Source organism: Pteronotus mesoamericanus, unplaced genomic scaffold (genome assembly GCF_021234165.1).
Source record: "Pteronotus mesoamericanus isolate MK-2021 breed Mesoamerican mustached bat unplaced genomic scaffold, CSHL_Meso_final scaffold_85, whole genome shotgun sequence".
Taxonomy (NCBI): Eukaryota; Metazoa; Chordata; class Mammalia; order Chiroptera; family Mormoopidae; genus Pteronotus; species Pteronotus mesoamericanus.
The window spans coordinates 1,701,332-1,726,354 of NW_026555329.1; the positions used below are offsets into that span (position 1 = coordinate 1,701,332).

Genomic DNA, 25,023 nt, shown 5'->3' on the forward strand with positions numbered 1-25,023 from the left:
CAAAATATTAAAATTTACAAATTTGTGACATGGTAGCATGTGCTTCTTGATGAAGGCCTTAAATAAGAAAGCTTAGGTGCCAGGTTAATAGCTTCCATAATTGCAAATAAGTAATGGGTATAAACAATGGTCTGAGATCTGCTCCAATTGTACTGTGACTCTATATAGGTACAATAGATACTTTTAAAATACTGTGAGTAGCTGCTTATATTCATAGTTGCAAGAAAGTCTACATTTTAAAGGTTAGCAAAAGTAAAGACGGAAGTTTCTCTTTGTTCAAGTTACAGACCTCTTAAATTCTACCTAGGGCCCTTTTGGGTCCACAGACCCCAGGTTAAGAACACCTCAGTTGTCATAGTTATTAAGTAGCTTTTAGATGTGGGCTCACACCCAGATCTATCTTTGGGGAAAAGCAGTCTCAAAGTCTTTGCTTTTTCTTGTATGTCCTGGTGCCTCCCCATACCATTACCTTACTTTCCATAAGAACTTCACATATTTAATCCGTCATCATACTGCCCTGTGCAGTAGGTTGCGGCAGAAGCAAGTAATAGAGTTATGATCACATTGTAATTATTTCACAAGGAACTTTCACAAATACTTTAGTATCCTAGTTTCTTGTGCAATCACGTATTTTCTCCATTGAGCCATGATTCTACTCTAAAGGAGGGCTCTTACCTCACTCTTTACACGGATCAGGAAAAGTCAGTGACTTGCCCAAGTTCACACAGCTAGTAAATGACAGTCTTGGAATTTGAACTGCTACATCTTCTGGTCATATATCTCTGTTCTGTCATTTTTCTGGATTACCCATATATTATGAGAAGAAGTCAGATGATTTCTCTCAAAACCGCACAGAATCCAGGCATGTCCTGAACAATGCCCATGTCTCCTGATCTCCACCACTATCGCCTTGCCTCATACACATTGCCTCTAAAAACCTATAGCTCAGAATTTACTCTTATCTAGTTTTTTTTTTAATTAGAGAAACATGATTTATTCCAGTTATTTATGCATTCATTGGTCAATTCTTGTACGTGCCCTGCCCAGGGATCAAACCCACAACCTTGGTGTATCAGGACAATGCTCTACCCCGCTGAGCTACCCAGCCAGGGCTCATCTAGTTCTTTAATCAGACATGAAGATCACGTGGGATTACCAGACTGCATTGAAGTGCTGGCTTGAATTTTATGTTATGTCCAGTTGCTGATAAAACCAAACAACAAATGGGGAGGATTTTTTACTCAGCCCCACGCAGGTGGTAATTTAGTCCCTGGTCGCTGTGCTCATGTGGGTCCTGTCTCAGGGGCTGTCCCCTCCTCACCCCTTGTTTGATGCACATTAGTGCATTTCCCTCAATGATCCGTTCACACGGCACTGCTGTTAGGGCTGTAAACATGATGTTTGACAAGCAGGGTTTGCAGAGAAGGCTTTCCAGCAGCTTCCACCCTGTGATCATTGAGATTTCCCTGCAGGTTTAGGTGACAACATGGGCCCGTGTAATCTACAGATGGTGGGGCCCACATGCAATTAGTTCTTGCCAGCTCCCTCTCCCGTCTAATGAGATGGGTCAGGATGCCAGACCAGACATCAGACCCGGCTTTTGGACTTGTCCTTGCCTTCGCGGCACTGTCAGGGTCCGTGTTTTCTTGGCTGTGCCTGGCTTAGCCAACTCAATCTTATAGTTGAAGTCGAAAGAGTTTAGCAATAGTTCAGCACTCAAAGCACAGCGTCACCTTGGCAAATTGCGTGCTCCCCTCTGTATATATGAGATACTCTCCAAGTTTGCCTTTTGCCCAAGCAAAGGTGACCAGAAAAGGGTGAGTGGCGCCCTCATCCTAACACCTAGAGGAGGAGCGCCGCAGGGCTCACTCTTTGCCCTGCGCGTCAACTACAGGTGCCTCTTGTTACGCAGGCTTCAGGAAAAAGAGAATCCATTGTTGGTTCAGAGTTGATTTATATTTTCATTATTGGGGCAGATTCATTTGGCACAAATAAGCTGGGAAATTGCTTAGATTTGTTCTTCATTGTGCCCATGCAAACATTCGCTCTTTTTTTTATTGCCCATTTTTATCGTTGTGTTCAGCACCAACCAGGTTGAGTGATGTACAATTCTCTTGAGCCAAACAAGTATGATGAAAAGCTGGCCCTATGTTGCATTAATCTTTGTGAGACAGCGGCCATATTTTTTAGAACTCAAAGCCAGAATGTGTTTAGTCATAAAGGCACATTATGCTCTTAGCTCATTTACCCTTTAAAAAAATTATTTCTGGTCTTTGGCATAGATTCTCTAGGGCTAAGGCAGCAAGGTCTTATTTTCTAGAATTTTAAAGGGACATGTACATATTTGAATATAGTATCAGAGAAACCTTAATTCAAACTTGAAAAACTATTGTACACCCTTCAATTTCTGATCCCCTAGGTCCCACAACATCTTTATAGCCCCTAAAAGATGTCAAATACAAAACAAGTCAGATCCTAGCTCTGGAATTCTACCTGATACAAGCCTCTTTTTTCCCCATCTTCAAAATAACAGCTTTCTGGCTCTCGTCTCTCCCATCTGTTAATAAGTTTATTATGTGGACTGTGAATTAGGGAACTCATTCTGTTATGCATAGAATAAGTACAACTTATAGAACAGCAAGTTAATCAGAAATTTCAAGTGGTCTTCCATTTAATTTCCATTTGTATCAGGGTTTTTCTGTTCAATATGGATTACCAAATTTATCCATTTTCCTATTCAGTGTTTGGCTGTTAGTCTGTAAACATTCTTGTACCAGTCTCTTCTGAGCCTAGCATTCACTTCTCTAGAATTGGAAACACTGGGGTATGGTATAGGGGTGTATTTAGCAGTTAGAAACAGCCAAACTGGTTTTGAAGGTGGTTGAACCACACTGCTCTCCTGCCGGCGAGGCACGCGACTGCTAGCTGTTCGAGTTCTCACCAGCACTCTGTGTTGTCAGTCATTTCAAGTTCGGTTATTCCAGTGGTTGTACAGTGGTACTTAGAGCAATTTACTTTTGATCTATCATACCTCTTTATTTTTGCTATATGAAAATGCTGAAATAATAGGAATAAACCATTGAAAGAAATAGCATTTAGATTTCATCACTTAGACTCTTTAATGTGTCCCTTCAAGTGTTTATCCTCACACACTTAAGAATGATAGTAGAGAAAGCATTTTTAAATTTTTGCTGCTTCATTTATGTGTTTTCTAGATTGCTGTGTGATAATAGGTAGTTTGGCCAATGTGAATCCACAGATAACACTGGTAAACTTGTTAGTCCATGTCTTTAAAATGAATGTATGAGTCCGTCGAATCCCTCTTTTACCACCATATGAAGGAGCAGGCAGTCAGGAGACTGGGGTGGGGGGGTGTCTTCTATTTTTCCTTCCTATGCCCAAGGAGAGAATGCTGCAGGGGTCCCTGAGCCCCTTCCTGCTAAGGCCTCGGGTGGATGCGGCCAGACAGGGGGCAGGTGGCCCATAGCCTCTGCCCTAGGCTCTCCCAGGTGCTTTTGTCTGTACCTTCGTCTGCTGGTAGCTTTGACAGCGCACAGCCATAAAGAGGCCACAGCTGTGTCAGATTTTTCTTTTCAAAAATGAAAACAGGCTTTGTGTTTTTGGTTGGGGTTTTGTGTGTGTGTGTGTGTTTTTTTTTTTTTTTTTTTTTGAGGATAAAAGCAATGTGCTGAGGTATACATATGTCTATAATAAAAGTGTAAAGAGTGTATGGAACGGAGAATTGCGAAATCCAGGATAGCATTCCCTCTGCGGGCTGAAGCACCACGGGGAGGAGCAGAGAAAGGCTTCGCCTGTGGTCGGTAGCTTTGGGGTCTCCAGCTGAGGATGAATTAATAAAGTTTTGTTGCAGTATTCTTGAAATCATTTTGAAAATGTAAATGCTGTGAACAATGCATGCTCATTATTAATGATTCATATATCAATGAAAGATATAAAAGAGAAATTAAAATCACCTGTATTTCCATCACGATGCACAGGAAATACCACTCAATATTTTGGCCTATGTCCTTCCAGGATTTTGTGGGCTCTATTCTCTTTCCTTTTTCTTTTTCCTTCCTCCCTCCATTTATTAATGTATAAATATTTCCATAATGACATTTGCGTGAGTGTGTGTGTACACATGCATAGGGCGGGAAGAACACACACACACCCCCCCCACACACACCCACACACCCACACACCCACGCCACACTTTATACTTCATTATTATAATCCCCTTTTTAAAACAAGTTTCATTTTGGAACTATTTTTACATTGATGATAAGTAGCTGCATTTATTATTAACCTAGTGGTTGCATATTAACTTACAAATGGGGTTACTATACATTTATTTAACAACCTTTTCTTGGTGAGCAGTTAGCTTTCATTTTCAAATCTTGATGTATAAACAATACAACAATAAACAAGCTATGTGAACATTTCTTTGCACACTTGTCCAGTTACTCCCTTAGGATAAATTTCCACTGGGGAATTGCTGAGTCTAAAGATGGACAGAGGCAAATATTTTTATATATTTCACCAAAGTATCCTCCAGAAACAGGTTCCAGTGTAGGATGTCTAAGTTTTGTTATTCCTTACCCACAGTGGGAATTAAGATTTTTTTGACTCTTCGCCATCTTGAAAAATTTAAATGGGTCGGGAGAGGTAAGCGAGGGGAAAGGGGATGCGCGGTAACGGAAGGAGGCACGGCTTGGGGTGGCGAACGCAGAGTGCAATATATAGATGCTGTATTTTAGAACTGTAAAAACAAATTAGCAATCAAAAACATATTGTTATAATTTTCATCTGTATGATTCCCTGTCTTATTAAAATTTTCTCTTCACAAAAGTATCTCATTTTGGAAATTTGGCAAAATAAAGAGGACAATGAGAATACTTAAATCTTTCCCTGTAGAGTTAACTATGGTTACTATTTCTGAGTATTTCCTTCTAGTTTCTTTTCTGCATATTTTTCCAGAATCATATATAGAATATAGTCATCTACTTTTCTTAATTATAGTATGAGGGGGGTTTTTTGGTCTCTAAATATTTTTTTAAATAATCATTTGTCAGCATTAGTGCCTGGAACTTATTCATCTATTTCCTGTGTTGGTCATTGGATTAGTTTTCATGTTTCACTGTTATAAATGATGCTGTGATTCCCTCTGACATGTCTCTAGAACTGAGATTCAAGAGTGTGAACGCTTTAAAACTGATACAGATTTTCAAATTATTTCCATAAAGGATGTAGTTATTTCCATTCTTACCAGAGGTGAACAAGAATATTGTTTCACTATTTCCTTGCAGGCATTAAGAATTACCATTTTACAAACTCTTGCCAATTAAATATTAAGGAAAACATCAGTACCTGGTGTTTATGAATGACCAGTGTGATGAATCTGTCTGTCATGGAGCAGGGTCGTGACATAGAACAGTGCTAGATCTTTTCAACACGTGAAGGAAGGGTGTACATTGCAAGCTGTCTTCTGGAATTTCTTCCAAAAGGTTACCAAATATGAAATCCAGATTGAAGCCCAGATTTATGGCCTCAGTCCCCATAGAACAATTATTAAGTCAGTCATATAAAAGTATAGAGTCCCTTGTTTAAAACTGAATGACTAGACAAACATTCGTGTGGCTGCTGAGGAATAAAGATCTTATGTGCAGATTTGTTCTTTCCTTTTTATCATTTGTGATCAGTCTGTGAAAATCACAAAAGCTATAAGAGTAAGGAACCAGATGTAAGAGGGTGGGAAAACAGAGAGCAGGGTTCTGGATGATTTCTGTTCCTCTCTGCTTTCAACACCACTCAGTCCAGCCCCCACTTCCTCCCATCCTCTCAAAATGAACAGAAGTCTCCGGTGAAAGACTGTGATAAGAAATGGAAGCTGGACCTTTTGGAACCTCTTAGATTAGAAGAGGTTCCCTGTGGCCCCTGACTAACCCAGTTCCTTCGATCTATAAGGAGTGGCGCCATCCGCACCATCTTGTCAACCTGGCGTCCCAGGCAGTCGTCTGGTCTCAGCTTACGCCTCGGGAAGGTTAAGGCACCGCTTTATCTTTGCTGCTTGTCCTGCTGCTTTGCAAGTTACCCGGTCAGAATCCCAGACCTCCAAAGGAATTAAGAACTGGAGAGCACTTTCCAAGCAGGTCGCCCTGGGAAGGCCAGCCAGTCAGGACCGTCCCTTGAGAGTTTCCTAAGAATTTTGTTTATTCAAAAGTTTCAACTAATATAAAAGCGTGAAAACAAACCTGGCTTTCCCACCAGAGAGGCTTGGCCACCAGTCACGACTGTGGCAGAGTTGTGTCACACTGCCTCTCTGTATTTACAGCAGCTCAGAAAAGGGATAATGCAGTTTATGGACTTCATCTCCTTACAGGCACGGCCACATTCCATACGCCATGCGCGCCCTTGCCTTCCAGGAGTTCCCACCCCCACCACCTTGACCGTGTCCAGGGTCAACCTCGAATTGTGTTTTCCTCACTTGTGACAGGAATAGAATTTTGCAACTCACTCTTCACCTCCATCCATCGCCAAACCGCTCCAATTCCCTCTTCACCGCTTCAGTCGGCACAAAGTGAGGTTTCATTACTCTATTTGCAATAAAAATAGTGTAAATCATGGAAGGCTGGTGTAAGAAAAACTGGGTGGGGATAAAATAAAAAGCAGTACTTTTTTCCCCAAGTTAAACTGAAACCCAGCATCTGTGCAAGGCACCTTCTCGGAAGAGCCTGGCGTTGTGTTAGCGGGGGCCTTGTCGAGCTGCAAACGTATTGTATAGCCCTAATGTGTCAGACGCTTTTTCTTTTGGCAGATATTCTAGAAGTGGAAAGTAATGCCATTATGCTGCTCATAGAGCATTAGCTTTTCCTGATTCTGTCTCCTTGTTTTGCAATAGCAGGGGAAGGAGAATTCAGATCCTTCCAGTAGCTTTCCAATTGCACATACATGACAAAATACAGAAACATGTGTATCCAAGTGTCATGTCACCTGACAGTTAATATTTTTCTGTCTCATCTTGTTGTATGTGCAGCGGCCACAGTGGTCATGTGTTTTTATTCATGTAGTCATATCTTTATACCCTGACGCCCGGCTTGTTCTAGAGATGGAACAAGATGAACCTCAGAAGTTAAATGCAAACAAGATGTGCGGGAACGGGTTTCTCTCAGGGATAAGGGAGGAATGCCTTCGAGTCAGGAAGGATTTATGATTTTTGGCTTTGTTTTTCTCTTTTGTTTTTCATTAGTCTTTCGCCTTCACAAATTCTAATGTGCTCAAGATTTATAAAATACAAGGATCTTTCACTTCTTGTCAGGAGAAAAGATCAAGAAGGGTTAATCAGCACTTTACTAAATATAGCCAAATGTACTCCAGAAAGATGTGTCACCTAGAAATACAACCTTTCTTAAATGGGGATACGCTCGCCAGTCCTCTCAATGTTGTCAAATTTGGGGAAATTTAAGGACATTGTGATCCGCAGCCCTCGTTCGTCTCAGGCAGTAATTTTGAGATGTCAGAGGACTTGAGTGATAGACATCTGCGTGTGTGACTATCAGCTCTACGGGAAACAGATGCATCTCCGCTGTGTGTTCAGATCTTCCTTGAATGCGGCTGCCTGTTCTGCTTTGTCTTGGACTCTGCAAATGAAATGGATGCATTTTTTAATTAGATGCCTGACTTTTTGTTTGCTTATTTGTGTTATAGAAAAAGCACAAAGTTGTGCAGAGAGTACAATCACTTGGAAAAATCAGAAATGCAACATTTTGGTACTGTCAAGAGTTATGGTCTTTGCTTAGATTTCATGCTGAAGAACAATATGTACATATTTTAACCTTTGAGTCTGATACGTACTGAAATGTGCAGTGTCAGTGTCTCTAAATGAAACCCTGTAGCTGTCACAGCTGTCGCTGACTTCTGAAAAAATCTACAGCATATTTCTAGTTGTTCTCATGCTGATAATGTTGGAAAAAAGAAACACATGCAAACATACTCACATACCCACAGCCACAGATAGGACGATAAGCTCCAGACCACAAGATACACCGGGCAAGTTTCATTCTTTCTCTCTCTCTTTTTTTTTTTTTTTTTTTCAAATGACTTGTCTTGAGATCAGTGTGAGTATTGTAGCCAGTGTTTTAACAGATTCATCGGTTACTATTTTGGGCCCCCAGCGTGACCCAGCCAGCCATCAGGAAGGTCCATGACCGCTAGACTAGGTTGGTTTCTTTTGTCCCGTCCTGCTTGACTGCTTTGAAAAAAAAATTTAATTCACTGTAGAAACCTTTACATTGTTTTTCAAAATTAAGGAAATTCTAAAGCAAGCTTTTAAAATGGTAGACCGAGGAGGGTAGCAAGGAGGGAGGATCATTTATACTCCACTATCCTAGTATAATATATTATGTGTTTCTTTACTTTTTCTGAGTCCCATTCTAATTTGAATAGACACTTGCATGAGGTTATAATCAGAACATACAGTTAACTGTTATTTCATGAGCATTTCCATGTTGCTATATCTTCAAAATTCCTGTTTTTTCAATGACCCCATACTGTTCCTTCCCAAAGATGGGGCTTTTAGAAACATGCTGTCGGTGTTGTCACAGTGGCCGTTTTCAAGCTCGTGTGATCGTACATCGCACTGAAGCAAACATCTTTATTGTGCCAACGTTGGGGTTTTTTTTTCCTTTTAGATTATTTGTATAGGGCCTATCCTCAGAATCAGATGTTCCAGCGAGTCTATAGCTTCTCCTGTCACGGTGTGCATATTGTATGATAGTATACATCACACAGTCCCAAGGGACAACTTAGATTTCTACTGAATCCCAAAATATTTGGAGCAGGGGAGGGTACAGGCAACGCACTAGAAAAGTTCACAGTTGCCATCACTGTATCACGGGTGCGTGGTCAACCAGTTCATATGTTAGCATCATCCTCCATTTACGAAGTTATGTTAGAATAAGCAAAAGTACTGCTCACATATAGTTAACATTAAATCTACCTCAGTGTGTTAAAAAATGGAGTCGTTTGTAAACATCATCTTGTGTGCTGTCACTTGTGCCATATTTGTGTGTGAGGTCCCAGGACTTGGGAGCTGCTCCTAAGGCCCCCATTTTAACTTAATAAGAGGAACCACAGGGAACAGGGACAGGCAATTCTGAATGGGAAGGGAAGTACAGAGTAAGTTTGTGCTCTTCCAAAAATGAGCTCTGGTCCTCTTAACTGGTGGAAACACAACCCAAAATCTATTGTTTCAAACTTAGAATTAATGAAAATTTAGCAATGTTATAGAGAAAGGTGTTTTGGGGGTTTTTTTGCACCTCTAAAATTGTCATTGACTTTTAACAAATAGAAAAGTCTGCAAAATGCCATGTGCCAAACTATACATTGTATATTTGAGAATAGATTCCCCAGAAAATTTGCAGTCTTATTATGTGTTTACCTTGATTTACAGAAAACCAATCCCAAGAAAATTCCATCCACTTCAAAGTACAATATACTTTAGAATTAGAATTCCCTAGTTGTAAAAGCTTGCTGTGTTCAGTTTTCTTCATGTATTAAAGTGGTGAATGTTAACCCTACACAGTAATCTTTTAAAAGAAAGGATGGTGGGTAGAATCATTCCTGTTAACCTTTGGAGAACTTTAGCTTATTGATTTAAAGGGGACGAAAAAAGATTTGCAGTTTATTCCAGACAGGCACATGTAGGATTATTCTACGACCTGGGCCAAAGTTCAAATTCCCTCCAATATCAAGGGACATTCTCTTTCCAGCATGTTACTGTTTTAAAAGCAACTGCCTTTCTTGCTGATTAAAAGTGATTTTAACTCTGGTGCTAAATACCAAAATGAAAGCAGCAGATAGGGAAGCGCTAGCATGTCTATTTGCTTTTACCCTAAGCCTGGCCATTAAAGGTAATGAATTTATGGCCTGGCAAAGCCTGCTGCCTTTCTTCTATGGATTTGTTAGTTCTGGATTCAGTGTGGGATTCCAAACATCACTTGTGTCCACCGTTTCTGATCCCTGTAGTCCCCCCTTTCCCTTGGAGAGCCCAGAAGCAGCAGGGAAGCCTTCTGTGTTTAGAGAAGCAAGTCGTGACCGTAGTGGATTGGGGAAGACTGTGACTCACCCAGTCTCTGGACCCAGTTGGATAAACTTGTCATAAGTGATGCACGTGAGCTTGGCCTTCCCAACCGTTAAGACTGTGGGCCTCAGTAATTTTCCAAATATTACTATGATAGTTTTTACCCTTTTCTAACGGAAGGGCGAGAAAGTTAAACATATCTGCTATCAGAAAATTTTGCAGTAGTTATTTGATACATCTCATCGATGTGTATTTCCTTTTCTGTGCAGCTAGTCTGGTATCTGGTAAATTCTAAGGTGAATGAGAATACACATTTTGTGGAGAATCATGTTATTGCACATAACGCATCATCAGGAATTCATATCAACAAAAAATAGATGTGCAGAAAGAAGGAAGGTTTGAAATTTGTGTTTAAATAATCTGATGCCATCTTCATTTTATAGATGAGGGAAACTGAAAGTAGGTTCCTCACCAGCAGAAGAGCTGAGATTTGAACTTGGGTTTTTTTAATCCCAACACTAGACCATTATCTCTGGGTGATTATAGCAAACCTTTGACACCCATGATGAAAAGATCCTGAGAGCACCCCAAATCTCTAGATTCTCAAATACTGTGCTTGTTTTATATAAAATGTCTAGTGGACAAGTTCATATCATAGAGCTGGTCAAAGTCAGCATTCCATGCTTTTATCCAGCAATGAATTCAGGCAAATCCCATCTTTCCTTCCATCTCGAGTTCTCACAGTCGGCTTTCTTGGAGGGAAATACTTTCCTGGGGGGGGCGGGGGGAAGGGTGAAAAAAAAAAAGGGTGCCTCTTTAGCAGCACCCCCAGCGCTCGTAGGCACACACATGATGATCTCAGGAAGCCGCTTTCCCCGGTCATGAGGCAGGGTGAGGCGGCAGTGGTGCTGGCCGTGCCCGTCCTGGTGACCCCCACGCCCCAGCCTCGGGCACTTGCATCTCATGTGCTGGCCATTTAGCATATGGGGACAGGCTACTTGGGTTCAAATCTCAGCTCTTCCTCCAATAAGCTGTGTAACCTTGGGCAAGTTTCTTAACCTCTCTGTGCCTTAGTTTTCCTATCTGTAAAATAAGGATAATTGCTACCCTACTGGCTGTGGCAGCCACTAAATATGGTAATGCATGACAAGCACTTAGAACAGTGCCTGGCACAGGAAGCCCTGCGTAATTGACAGCTGTCAATGTCCTCTAAGCTCCTCAAAGAAGAAAGTTGAAAACAGTAAGCCCTCAAAATGCCAAGTTTCCATTTTGGTGAGATTTTGTTTACGTAGTTGGCCGCTCTGTTGCCTTCTCTCAGATGCTTCCTCCATCGTACCAAATTTTTCTTGTATTTTCTCGGATCTGTCATGCTGCTTTGTGTGACTTCTCGTTCTCAGCTGTGCCTGTCCTCTGTCTGTCCACCTTCAGGGTCTCCCTGTAACTCCTCCCCGGTAGTGTCTTCCTTTCCTGCTCACCTCCCAGCAGTTCCTGTCTCCCAGCGGGGTTTTTTGCCAGGTCATCAGGTGCTGGAGCGGTTGGAGTTGGAGACGTGCTGACACAGCCTCCGGTAGCTTCTGGACACGGCACTCTTCCTCCAGGTTCCACCCTCCCACTGCTTCACTTTCAACCAGCTTTCTCCAGCTCTCACTCTGCGGATGTGCCAAACCCGCAACTGTCTGGGCAACCAAAGCAGCCCGAGCTCGGCTGCTGTCCAGAACGTGTCCACCGCAAGGCTGAGGTTCCCCTCAGATCACAGCATGACGTCTTCATGCACATTCTCGCAAAGACCATCTGAACTTGTTAGAGCCAGTTGGTCCTTATCATGTTTTTACACCATGTTTCTTCTAAGTCTTCATGCTGTGTTAATTTATCACAGGTTACCCCCAAATTCATGTAACCTAAAGAAATTTTATGTGCAAGAGAAGTACAGAGCCTCCAGGAAGACAGATTCGCAGGTTAAAAATTAGCACTGGAAAACTGGGTGTTTTTCTCCCCAAAGAGGACATCCTCACTTTTGGACTTCTTGGGCACTTGTGGCCATTTGGTTTCAGAGACACGTGAATTGTTAACTACATAAAATTTTCCAGCAAAAGGGCTCTTCAGTTAAATAGATAGGTCTAATGAACCAGGAAGATTTCATGTTGGGAAATTGGCCTTTTTTCTGTTACAAAGTTGGTCACAGATGTACATATACTTTTTTGAAAGAGAAGAATTTGGGGAATTTAAATGCATTCTTATGCTGGGTAAAGTCATTGATGAGGTTACAGTATTTCTCCCTAATGCCACGTTGGACCCCCAATTGCTACACTGATTGGTGTCATCTGGCCTGCTGTGTGTAAAATAAACTATGTCTACGAGTGCCAGGTACTTCAGGAGGGACAAAGCAATACAAAATGTGGCTCATACACTCAAGTAAGATGGCACATATGGAAACTTAAAAAACAATACAAAGTATGTCACAGGGTATTGTGCCGAGTTAGTAGCTCAAATGGTTAGCGCTCTGACTTCAGACGAGTTGAAGTACAGTAGGTCCTCAATGTCATCGATAGGGTTTTCCCCCCAAGATTTTATTTATTTTTGGAGAGAGGGAAAGGGAGGGAGGAATGTGGGGGAGAAAAACATCAGTCGATTGCTGCTTGTACACACCTGGACAAGGGACCAAACCCGCAACCCAGGCTTGTGCCCTGGCAGGGAATCAAACCAGTGACATTTTGCTTTGTGGGACAGTGTGCAGCTGAGCCAAACTGGTCAGGGTGTTAATAGGTTTTGCAACTTTTAAGTGAAACGACATATAACTAAACCAATTTTACCACAGGCTAGTTGACATAAGCCAGAGTTAAGTTCCTAGGCATGTGATCAACATCAGAGTGAAACAATGTTATCTGAGGACCAGCTGTAATTGGAAAAGCTTCATGGAAGAGGGAGAAAGTGAGTTAGGCCTTGCAGTGTACATAGGAGTTGGTTAGCAAGAGAGGAAAGAGAAGGACATTGCAGGTAAAAGGAATGGAACAATGAAAGACTTCATGGTGCTTCCTGAGATTTGCCCAGAGGACCCTGCGTATGGCCAGAAAGCATCCGGAACGTCCTCATAAAAATCTGAAATCTTTCGTTTAGTCTGTGTGGTGGTGAACAGGGCACCTAACTTCAGAGCCACAATTCTCATATCTGTAGTGAGCAGAATAAAGAAAAATTAATAAAAAGCTTCCACAGTTTTTAACATGCAGCAGGTATTTCCCCACATGGTTGCTAGTATGATTGATATTACTGCTCCTGTCACGACTTTGTCACCACCCTTTGTACTGTTGATAATGTTGCCACTGTTCCTCTGCTTTGCCTGCAAGACTCCTGTGACAAGCACTGTTACTAGTATTAGTACTGAGCTGACCTCTGTCAGCCAGTCACTCGAGCTCTTTCTCTGACTGTCCCCCATCATCCTCTGTTCTCTAAAATTGTTTGAAGGGAGTGCTGACGGGGGCATAGTTGGGTGGGTCCATTGCAGCCTGGCCTGCAAAATCAAATTCCAGGACGGAAGTCAAAAGCAGAACATCTGACCTTGCTTGACTCGCAAGTTAGGGCGAGTTAACATGAGCCACACGGAACCGGGCCCCAGTACCCAACCAGAACGAATCGGAGCACCCGGGCTGGGCTTCAGGTTTCCCTGGCGCCGGTCTGCGCAGCTCCAGCGACGCTCCGGGGAGTGGTGACTCGCAGCTTGCCAGCCTCGGGCGGGGAGCGGCGGCCATGCGCCGTCCCGCCGGTGGCGGTGGAGTGTCCCACGGCTCCGTTGTCATTTGTCCTTCTTTCCCCTTGACTTGGAGCTGGTCGTGTGGCATTTTAAAAAATGTTTTCTAACCACTTGCTTTGGAAGGCATTCCTTTCCTTACAGCATTTAAACTGCTCTTAATAGAAACTGTGCATCAACCATCTTTGTGACATATAGTTTAAGCATTTTCTTAGAGAGGCACTGCCCTGAATATCAAGTACATCCTTTCAGAACAGGAAAAGATGTTAAAAGATACAAAATTGGTAAAAATCTGTGCACTGTTTTTAAAATAAGCCTTTATGCCATTACAGGGAGACGACTCTGTAAAGGAGTAGGAAGAGTAAGAAATTAGTAAATTAACAAAGGTGACCTTATTCCGTGTGCCTGCTCTGTGTGTGTGTGTGTGTGTGTGAGATAAATAATAATTTCCTCTCCTCGTTTCTGATATATTAGACTGCTTCCAAGGTTCCTATGTGGTGACGTATTCTCTCATTTCTTATTTCACTGGCCAAGGTCTCCTACTGCATAGGTATGTGTTACTTGTCTCGTAGGTATGTTAGATACGTGTTTTATTGCTGTACCTAGAGGTCTGGAATATTTTCACTCTATTCTTAGAATTTTCAATTAGCAAATTTTAATTAACTAATTGAGGTTTCTTATTAAGATTTTATGATTTGTCATAGCAGTTTAGCTCTGTGTGCATCCTGTTCTATTAAGAAGCCATTAAATCCCTAGAAACAGCCTATGAATTCATTAATCTTATTGTATAATTGCAGTCGTCTGGGTGTAGAGCAGGGCATTTGTAAGGTATGTCTTGAAATATGAGGATCTTCTGCTAGGGAATGTTCCAACACTGGAGCTAGGCTAGGGAATAAAGTCCAGTCCTCCAGAGAACCTGAAGCACCCCCTTTGGGTTTATTTTTGAGTCAGTTTTTAGTCATCCATTTTAGACGTCTATACCTGATGTTCTGGAAATGTGTAACGCTTCTTACCAGCTGCACTACTTGAAATCCTGCAGAAACCTCCCCGTAAAGTGAACCAGCCCAAGATGTCACTTCCTCTGAGACCACCTTGAATACCATCCCTCGTGTCACCATTTCCTAGAAAATAAAAAGCACTAAATAGGTTTATATATTCTAAGAGTAAAGAAGTGCTAGGGGAGGCCTAATGTCTAGGACACAAAAGCTAGCAAGTTCGGGAGTAAATGTGGCTCGCCAATGCCAGGTTCCATCCAGTGCTCCTGCGCGGAGGCCGCAGGAGGAGGGCTTTGTGGGTAGGAATACAGGTCACTTACCCAGGAGAGGACGGAGGGCTCCATATGTAAGACCCACACAGGCCTTTGTTGCCAGGGAGGAAAGGAGGGAGGTGTGCAGGATCAAGGCAGAGCAGAACTGAAGAAGCAGCACCAACTCTAATTTGTCTATAAAAACTCAAAAGGATGATTGATTCCGTGGGATCTCAAATGAATCGCCTCTCACTTCAGCGATAGCTCTAGCAGACTTTACTGTCCCTCAGCTTCCTGGTCCCCAAGTGGTTGAATTTACAATTTGCAGATATTCTCGCACCTGCTGGTCACGGAGGTCGGTGTCCGTGACGGCCATGCCTGAGCTTAGCCCAAATGGGGGGATGGGTTAAGTTTGGTATGGCAGCATTTTCATCCAATATCCTTGTTAGCCATTGTGTGACTTTCCTGGTGTTTTCTGGCCTTATGCTCTGTTACCCTTCCTCAGAGTCGTCTCAGTAGCTGTTGAGAGTTATGGTGGACGATAAAAAAATGGGGGTAATAAATGACGATTCCAAGTAGAGGGGCATTAGATAAGGGGTAGTAACAGTGAGCTACTCATGAGGTTCAAGGGCACTGGCTTATCACGATTAATACATTACCATCTCTGATGGCATCCCAAAGTTGAAGTATTTTTTGAATGCTTGAGTCATAACCCCGAAGAACGTGATCTTTTCAATACAGATCTTTGGGGGTGTGGCCAGACCAGGGGGAGAAGTAATTGAGTTGAGGATCTCTTGTTTTAAATGCCTAGTTGGCCACCCGCTGCTATGGAAACATGAAGGGTAAAAGGTACTGTGTATCCAAATTAGATAGGTCTCATGGTAGCTCACATGCCACGTTCCACTCTGTGCTTCTTTATTGGAACTCTTGGAGCTGAACCAAGGTTCCAATCTTTGTGCAAAACCTTTAAGAGTCCTGCCCCCAACTCAAGGACTTTCTCAGCCCTCCTCACCCTGCTTGATCCACATTACACCCGTCTGTCCCATCAAAACACGAGTTCGTCTGCTTATCCCTCCAGTGCTCTGTTAACTCAGTAAATGAAGTCAGCCTGCCCCAAAGCGAGTCCTTCAGGACACACAGGCCATGAGATGCTCTTCAGGAGGATTCTATGGTCAACTAATTTTGCAAAATGCTCCATGTCATAGGTGTCTAATTCATGGTGCAAATTTGAAAGATTCACAATACAAATTAAAACCTGAGAACTTTATTTATTTATTTTTTTTACTGAAGATATCCGATTCATCTTGCTTAGCATAAGAGTTCCCACATTTGTTTGACTGTAGAAGCCTTTAGCAAGTGCTTCATTAAGTCAAGGTCATGCCTAATTGTGGCCTCATTTTTATTATTACCTCTTGCAGCTGACATTTTTGTGTAAAAACACACCTTTCACTGACACCCTCCCCATCAGTTGTAAAATAAAAAATGTAGTCAAGTCTCTGAGCGGGCTTGGGGGCTGGGGTGGGAGGGCAGAGAAAGACGCCTGTCTCCGGGAGTCCCCAGCAGTCGCACCCAATTTCGCAAAACAGCAATTTGTTCTTGACCCACAGAAAGCCTGAAACTCGAAGAATCTGAGTCAACTTCTTGTTCTTTTTTAGAAGCCAGGAAACTTACAAGGCTTTGGGGAGGCGATGTCCATCAGGAGAACACTCTCGAAAGCTAATTAAAAGTCCTTGAGTCCTGCAAGTGTTTCAGGGAAACAAATCATCTCAGCCGATTGGAAAGGTCTCTGTCAAAAGCAGCCAAGAGCATTAACTTAGCACCATTATAAATGAAACGATATAAATTACACTTCTTTTTCTAAAAACACACTGAATTCAGGGAATGCATGTTGGCTTGATTTTCGTGAGGTACAAAGGCTGTGTTTCATGTATTACCACTTTTTTCTATTACTTCACAAATCTGGCAGAAACCGACATTGAATATGTAAAGGACTAATGTATATTTTAAGAAGTAGATGTAGGCCAAACCACAGGAATTTATTGGCCAGGCTCCTTAATTGTCATGGAGTTAGAAGTCAATTAAAAGAGTCCTGTGTGAGCCTGGAGAATCCAGTGCGGTGCTTGGGGAGGGGTCTTGCGCACAGGTTGGAGCCTAGCCTGCCTCGTCCTCCACCCATGGACCTCAACCTTCTTACTTGCAGTATTTATGGTCATCACTTTTATACATATGACAGGTCCCTTAAGCCACCTTTCTCTGAGTTGCAGAGTTTGGCTATCCTTTCTGGGCTGATCAGTCGTGGTCGTGAAAAATTGCGAGATTTCAAGACCAGCCTCCTTTTGTGGGTGCAGGAGAGGACTGACATTGCAGGTGGACACAAGCCATCACCCTAAGCGAGTGTTCCCAGACTCGGCGGTCCCATAGCCAGCAGCCCTCTGCAGCTGGCAGCTGGCACCGAGCTCCGAGGGTCGTTTGTCTACACTGCATACTCACTGGGACCTCACCCACTGCCAGCCACACCAGGCAGAGCAGGTGGGGAGAAAACCAAGTGCAGGGAAACAGAAAAGAAACCACTACGGCATTCGGAAGCCCCCGTGTTTACCTGTGGGAGCTGTAGTGGGTTGGGTCCGTGAGGCAGGCTGCCTAACACAGAGGGGCACATGCTGTCTGCCTGGGGCCTCTGGGACGCCTGCAGCTAGACATGGGAAGCCTCATCTTTGCTGGTTTCTGGACAGCCAGCCTGGGCGGGGCCCGCTGGGGGATGAGCGCACACTGTGGGGAGCAGCCTGGCCGGACACCAGGGCGGGGCAGGGTTGGAGGCCAGGCACCGTTTCCCCGTGCTGGGGCGACGCTACTGCCGCAGCTGTGGCTGCTCTGATGAAATCTCCAGGAGACGCTGACTGCTTCGTGATTGTCCAGGGCAAGCAGTCCGGCCTTTCCAGGGCATGGGAGAAGCTTTGTCACCTCCTCACAGACCCAGCCCCTGACTTAAAATGGGTGTGTTTTTTACACATCTTTCACCTGATATGTAAAGGTTTAAACATCCATTTCATTCTTTTTTCCAGTTGTTCAGGCTAAATTCATCTTTTTTATTCTCCCTCCACCGCCCTCCCCCTCAAAATGCTGGGTTGGCCAAAAAGTTCATTTCATTTTTACCATACAATGGCTTTAGTAGCGCTTAGTTGTCTTTATTTCCTCTGAAACAACTTTGTCAGATTGTGTTGTGGCAGCTCTTATATCAGCATGCATTAAAAATAAAGCTTACCAAAATTGGTGAATTTTTGTGTAGCCATTTTAATACTGAATATGGAAGAAAATTTGCAAGATTTTTGGCGTATTATGCTTTATTATTTTAAGAAAAGTAAAAACGTAACTAAAAGGCAAAACAAGATTTGTGCAGTGTATAGAGAAGGTGCTGTGACTAATTGAATGTGTCAAAAGTGGTTTTCCGAATTTCTTGGGACTGTTGAGATTTTGGTCAACTGATCGTTTCTTTGCTGTGGGGCTGTTTTATGCATTGGAAAACATATAGCAGCAACCCTGGACTCTACCCACTAGAAGACAGTAGTGGGAGATGGACAACATACTCAAAATATCCAAATCAATACAGTTATTGGTGAAAATGAAAAATGTCTTTTACCCTGGCTAGTGTGTTTCAGTAGATTGAGCTCCGGCCTGCAAACAGAGAGGTAGCCGGTTCGATTCCTTGTCAGGGTACGTGCCTGGGTTGCAGGCTAGGTCCCCAGTTGGGGTTGTGCAAGAGGCAGCTCATCTGTATATCTCTTGCACATTGGTGTTTCTCTTCCTTTCTTTCTCCCTTTGTTTCCCTCTCTCTAAAAGAAAATTAATAAAATCTTTAGGAAAAAGAAAGAAAAATGTCTTATTTTACGGAAAAAACTACATGGATTTTTTTTTGGCCAACCCAATAGCTGATCAGAGCTCTGTGTAGAGATTCCGAGGACATGGACTTGTCTGGTTAGGTCAATTCTGAGGTCAGTCGCTCAGGCCAGACCACAGGGCCTTTCCGAGCCCGCCTCCTCCCCTCTCGCCCTTTCAAAGCTGAGTTTGCAGTAACTCAGGCACTTAGCTAAGTGCGGGTTTAAAGGGTTGGATTTGTCATTTGCCTTGGTGACTAAAACAGCACATTTTAGGTTCCGCATGAAGTTTGTAAATCCTTTTTATGCACATAAATCTTAAAATCAAAAGTTACCTCTCGTTGAATGCCAGAATTGGGTTTGGACAGCTTTTACCTCTTGGCTGTAGTTAACAAAATCCCATACCTTCAAATGTTGTTCAAACTTAAAATTTATCCACCTACATGTAGGGTTGGTGGGAGCTCAAAAAATTACCCACTGGTGGAGAATATTTTTTAGGACATGGGGCAATATAGCCTTATATGACTTAACTGTTCAGCCTGTGGTTTGCCAGCTGGAACAACTTGAGTTTGGTAGAACGTGAAGCAACATCGAATATTTGTTCCATGCTTTTACAATAAAGCAAGCTCAGGATGGTGCTAATACTGTAACTAATATCCCAAGCTACTGGCCTTAGAGTGACCAAAAGAAACTACCTTTTTTTCACTGTGCTAAAGATTATTTTATTTTTTTATGAAGCTCTTTCTTGATCAGGATGTGGTTCCATTTGGTAACATTTAAGGGATCAAATAGGTAAGACTTTTTATAATGAATATTGATAGCAGGTGCCTTCAAACCCCTACCATTCTTGTAGTCATAAGAATAAAACTATCTTAGTGTTTTTTTCCTGAACATGTTTTAAACATGTTTTAAATGCATTTCTGCATCTGTGCTTATAAGAAGAACACAGGCTAACGCTGACATCTGATTCTAATGAAAAAGGAACATGCTTGTTGTTTAGCTCTCCCAGCCCTGGAGCCGCTTACAGTTCCCTTAGCCCCTTTTCCTCAGTGAGTCATCTGCCAGAGAGACGACTCCACTCCCAGCTGAAGCTCAGCCACTTTGGGAAGGTCTAAGGGATTTGACTTCTTTTCGCCAGATTTGTATTTCAGCTGTTGGTTTTACTTCTGGGACCACGGAGGAATGTAACAGAGAATCTGTGCGTTGGAATGTAATTTTATACCCATGGGCTGTGTCTGCATTGTCCAAACCTCTCATGGAAAGTGTGAAACGGCCCTCAGTTTGGATTGGTGACACAGGTGAAGCATAGCAACCATTTCCCTGGGTGCCAGGATCAATACCCTAGTCCCTTTTTTCTACTGATAAACTCCAGTCAAGCCCTCAAAACCCACCTTGTAAAAGGCTTTCCTGACCTCCCCCCAGCCCTGTAGTTAATTACGCTGCCTCCACCTTGTGTGAAAATGGTTACGTTTATCTGTCTGTTTCTGCATACCTGCCTCCCCTAGACTAGGGGCTCCCTGGAGGAAGGGGCCATTTCTTACCCATGCTTAGACCCTGGCATTGAGCACAGACTCATTGGTACATTGAAGTGCGTTGCTGGTGATGCAGCTGCTCTGAGCGCCCACCCCACCCGCCCCGTCGTTAACTCGTTTTTCATTCTGAGTATTTATTGAGAATCCTGAGTATTAGAATTCTGAATGTTCACTGAATGAATGAATTCATTACGAAAGAATGGGCATACTTTGACTCTTTTTTCCCCCCTTTATTTTTGTGGACACTGTTGCAGATGTCCCGATTAACTTCCCCTCCCCTCCGGCCATCACTGCACTGTTGTCTGCGTCAGTCCGTGGGTTACACATACATATTCACCTAACCCTTCACCTTCTTTCATCCATCCCCGCACCCCCAGCCCCACCCCCACCCCCAGGCTCTTGTAGCTACAAAGCAAGTGATTGCCCAAGAAAATCAGACAAGCAAGCACAGGGCTTATCCTTTAACATCTCAAATGCATGCTTTTCCTTTGTATTTCCATACAGTGTGGTAGCGAATGCTTTAGAAGCTGGTTTTTATAAATGCACTATATAATAGAGACCTATGCATTTTGCAAGGGTAATAGTACTATTCTTTTGTCTTAGCAGAGCTAATGCATCAAGGAATGTCAAGGTGAGAGGCATTATAAGACATCAAAGAGTGAGCTAGAATAGTATTCCTAAAGGGAAGTTATCACACACAGATTAAAATGAAAGAGCATACTTAAATAGGGGAAATGGGCTTAATAATAACAGCTGTTTATTGAGCCCTTACTATGTGGCAGGCACTGAGCCAAGCTTCCTGAGTGAGGTGACTAAATGGAAGTAATTAATTCCTAGTGAGGTCTTTTCCTAACATAAACGAATGGGCACAGTTGTGGAACTCATACAGCATTTATTTAAATACCATTTAAAAAGGAAAAGGTAGTGGCCTCTTACAGAAGAAAAGATAAACCATCTTCTATACAAGTGATGTGTCCTTTTTATGAGTGAAATTCAGATTGTTCAAGTGCATTTTTAATAGAAACTTGTTGCTTTAATTTGTAAGTATTGTGTCCTATATTTGGCCTCAGAGTCATTTAATATATGGATAGTGTGACAACAACTTGGTATAGTTCTGTGTAGCACATTGTAGGCCAAGTATTGGATTAAATGTCTAGCTCATAGCACATAGTATTCAGGAGACCAATGTAAATTAAGTTTTGTTAATTAAGTCTGATTCAAAGTTAAAATTACTAAATATGTTACTACCAGCCCGGTGTTTGATCTATAGTGTTCAGTTATGATAGATTGATGATTATTGGGGCCATTATCATAAAAAGCCTATTTTCTTCTTTAGTAAAATACGTGCCTACCTAGACTTTCTCATGAGCATCATGGTGGCTGTTTTTGGATAGTTTTCCAGAAATGTGTTTTCATCACACTAGATCGAGTCACTTGACAATCCCAGCCCATCTTGGGAAGGATGGTGTTCCAAGGAGACGGCTCTAAACATGCCTGAGGACACTGAACCATCTTAAAAATGAAGCAGCTTTGTATACTTAGGCCTTCAAATGATTCTCTGTCAACTGTCTAGAGTGGAAGCTGGGTGTCCCACTATGACTTCAGATGGTATAAACTCAACAACTCTGCAAAGAAAAAGGGAAGGCTTATACTCTGAGATGTCGCTGACTCAAGTGACCACTGCTGTAGTGCATTATAGATTACAAAACATTTGGTGTACAGGGTCTGGCACAAATACACCCCTTTTTAATTACAAAATCATAAGCATGTAATTCTGTAACATAACAATACCACTCCAGCAGGCGTTACTCCAGCCGGACCCTGTATGTAATCGCATTTGCCATGCTCACAACAGTGCTCCGAAGGCTTGAACCTTGCAAATGCTAACAGATGTATGTGAAACTCAAATGGACACCTGTGTTTCACAAAGGAGAGTGAAGTGGGGTGAGGTGGTATCCAAAGTATGATAAAGAGCAGGGAAATCTCTCTAATATAGGCCTGGCTCTGCAGTAAAGAGGAGGGGATCCTGTGGTCAGGAATCTGGGGGTTTCTAAATTGGAATTAAGACACAAAGGAGAGATAGTTTTACCTGAACCTGAATGGGAAAATTGAGACTCCTGACACAAATCCTGCAAAGCTGGCTGAGCCATAAGATTGAGCTTCTTAAAAGACTGGCATTGCCTAGGAGGCAGAATTTTAACTGCCCACAAGGGCCCATTATGTGGGTTGGGGCCCATGTGGCAAAGGAGGGCACCACGCCATGAGCAAGGCAGCCCTTCCTTGCATGTAATTTGGATCCTGGACTACACACACATTCTGAAAGCTGGCGGTGTGGGCACCTCCGCTACCAAAGCGGAAAAGGAAAAATAGTGCCGTGACAGGTGGGCGTGACTACAGAAAGGGCCGTGGAAGCCTAAAGGTGCCCAGGGGTCAGCAGATCAGCCAGGATACCTCTGTGGAGAATTGCCTTTCATCAAAAATGCTTTTCTTCCCAAATCTTTTTTTCCCTCTGCAACTTCCCCTGGCCTCCCAAAATCCTGATAGGGAGGAATATTGTTCCGAAGAATTTATCTGACTGACTGTGAATTGAAGAACTCCAAGGGGAAGAGAGCAAATGTAGCAATCTAGATAATAGTGCAAAGGATGTAACAGAGAGGGAGCAGCTTTTATGGGATAAGTATGCAGCTGATAAATAACAGGGCCTGTTGAAGGCAGTCCCCTACTTAGCCTTGGAAATTTGTGGGTGCACATTTGAGCACATGTCATAGCCTCCTGGATATTCAGAAAATGGGTACCTTCTAAGGGCAAGTAAGAGTGAATGACATTAGTTACTGAGTTTTCTAATCACTGGCATGGGGTAGATAGAGCACACGCACAATGTGCTGTGAGTGTAAGTGAGAAACCTTCAAAAAATAGAGCTCAACCACTGACTTTAAGTGTAATTGTTTAAACCCAGGGGCCTTCATTCTTTTTAGTCACCAAAAAGAAGGGATAGAGCTCACAGAAAGGACTCTAGCGTTGTTGATATTACTGTTGTAAGAACTGATGAATGACACCAAGCTGGGTTTGTCCGTGATTGGAAAGTTGTAGGCCTCTATCTACAAGCTCTTGTAGGTTATCAACATAAACAGACTACCGCTCTGTTCCTGTTTCTTACACCTTGGCCATAAATGGTCTCACGTGCCTGAAGTCATCTTCAAACATGGGGCTGTTGGGGTTGTTCCAATCCCTTGAAAAGTCAAGGGTGTACAAATGCTAAGTCATCCCTGTGGCAGTGATTAGAGGCCCTATTCGGGCTCTTTTTCCATAGGCATTGTGGTGTGGTGGGGAAACTTAATGTAGAAAAAAATATATAATGTTCATTTGGACCTTAAAGTCTGTCGTATTTATTGCTGGGCTTGTTTGATTAGATGAGACTCCTGTGAGGAAAAAATAAAACAGCTGTCTCCTGTGTAAATCCTACCAAATGCCAGCCTGTAGTTTTCATTTGCCCATCCTGTGGTGGTGCGCCCTGGCATGAAGCACTAAGTAAAATGCTTGAACCTGAGCACAGATGGAAGCACCCCTAGGTCTTATCCACCTCCCAATAGTAAAGAGTTTCTCTCTTGGCCTGCGCTCCCTGAGTGGCAGACCTGCCGACTGAGCAGCACGGATCACCGTGACTACCACGTGGGCCTCTGCACCTTCGTCTCAGCACCCTCTCAGGCTTTCTGGCATCTGTGGCAGCCTCTCCCACAAGCTGACCAAAGATGTAGGGAAGATGAGGAAGGCAGGCAGAGACCAGCCCTGGAGGCGGGGGGCCGGGTTGGCTGGCTGAGATGCCCAGATGTTAGTCATCAGAGTCTCGTCTGCAGCCAGCCCAGGGCAGTGCTGGCGGCGGGTACTGTGAGCAGCCAGGTGGGAATCAGTGGGCAGAGGCCTAATAAATTTTCATCAAGCATTCCAAGGCTTTCATCCGCAGTGAGGAGTGGACGGTGATAGCAATTTATTACCATATGTCACCAGCGATGTAAATAACAAAACTGAAGAAGAGGAGAGGAAAAAGAGTAAATTTGCTACATTTCAAATTTTATAGTTGGTTGGTTTACAGATCATCATGGATCAAAGGGGGGAAAATTAAGGAGTATAGACTTGACTAAATTATGTGAAATGTCAAGAAATAAATGTTATATTAAAGCAGATTCATTTGAAAGAAGAAGACACGCTCGTGAGCCGCAAATACCAAACCCAGCAAACAGCATTACTGAAAGGTAGATGCCTGGTAAACTAATTGTTCCTATTACATTGTTCTTTACGGGCGGCTACTATTATATAGTGATTACAAATCCATTAGAGAAAGAGTATGTCCAGTGATGAAATGAAATTGAACTGTCAGCAGAGAACAAAATACACAAGACAGTTATTTTAATCCTGGAAGCATTTGAATGCATTTAAAACTATTTCACAAACATATGACATTATAAGCGTCCTCAAAGCACAGTAATTAAATAACCCACCCTACCCTGCTAGCGAGCAACAAAAGCATAGTCTCTCTGAAGATAATCAAAATGCTT

General features: G+C 42.8%; 1 protein-coding gene and 1 long non-coding RNA gene across 2 annotated transcripts in view; one reads left to right on the forward strand and one right to left on the reverse strand.

The window, feature by feature from the left end:
* The window catches only part of JAZF1 (JAZF zinc finger 1), a 302,566-nt gene that overhangs the window by 186,901 nt on the left and 90,642 nt on the right, over positions 1-25,023 (forward strand). The window lies entirely within an intron of this gene.
* On the reverse strand, positions 7,306-8,081 carry LOC129062861 (uncharacterized). The gene is made up of 2 exons (XR_008528319.1): positions 7,999-8,081; positions 7,306-7,637 (listed from the first exon to the last, which is right to left on the reverse strand). It is a non-coding gene; the product is annotated as an uncharacterized LOC129062861 (long non-coding RNA).